This window comes from Anneissia japonica, unplaced genomic scaffold (assembly GCF_011630105.1).
Source record: "Anneissia japonica isolate Jap-2015-1 unplaced genomic scaffold, ASM1163010v1 scaffold172582_len1462937_cov174, whole genome shotgun sequence".
NCBI classification, from domain to species: domain Eukaryota; kingdom Metazoa; phylum Echinodermata; class Crinoidea; order Comatulida; family Comatulidae; genus Anneissia; species Anneissia japonica.
In genome coordinates, this window is record NW_022725666.1 from 330,989 (window position 1) to 332,089 (window position 1,101).

The window sequence follows — 1,101 nt, forward strand, 5'->3', positions numbered from 1 at the left end:
TTGTCTTCAATTTTTAATAGGTCAAATAGGGTCAATACTTCGTCATCGTTTATAAAATGATGCTAATCAATATGCTGGTAATTAAAGTTAACAAATATTTCGATGTGGAGTCCTCATAAAAATTTGTTTAAAAGATAAGTTTATGATTACAAGAAATGAATCACATTTCCGTTAATTGATTAAATTGTAAGTGTCGTTTTAGATGTAACCAATACTGCTAGTATCGGATAGCATTTATGTTAATTTTGTTATACAATTATTAATGAAACAATCTTAGTATTAATATGGTCATGTGATTAATAGTGTGATAAAGATAATGGTAATAATGATTATGATATACTTACAAAATAATAACAATAATAATAATAATAATAATCTGTTAATATCATACTTATAATAATAATGCCTTATAAATAACAATAAAATAATATTGATAATATTTAACAATGAATATAATTGAGACAATATGAACGTATATAAGAATCAAGGATGAGGATCATAATGAGGATAATGATGGCAATTATGATGATGATGACGATGATGAGGATGACGTAACTGATGATGATGATGACGTTAACGTTGGCCACTTTATTATCATCCTTATTTTCTTTATTTTTAGGTCTAAGTTTGAGCTATGACGTAGGTATATATTATACGCGTGACAAAAGTGACAATTACTAAAAGTCAATACTTGCTGTCAAATTCTCAACAACTCTGAACGCTTATTAATTCACACATCCAACACAATAATTATATATTTGGCATGTGAGTATTGCCAGGAAGTTAAAATAATTTTGATTGAAAATATTATCATACCACTTGTCATACACTTGATATTTTATTGCCTTTTATTTCCAACATTCTGTCAATCATATGATACTTCATGCTATTTGAGAGAAATGCAACCATGTAATCACATACATATCGGTGCGATAGTGAAAGTAAAAAATTAATTTTAAAAAATCGTTTAAATTTGATAAAATCTTGAAGGTATAAAACAGATGTTTTAATTTTTTTTTTTATTTGTCGTTACAACTTTTCCATCACATTACATAGCAAAGGTGGAATCCCTCTTTATGTTGAGTAAAGACTGGATTAGGG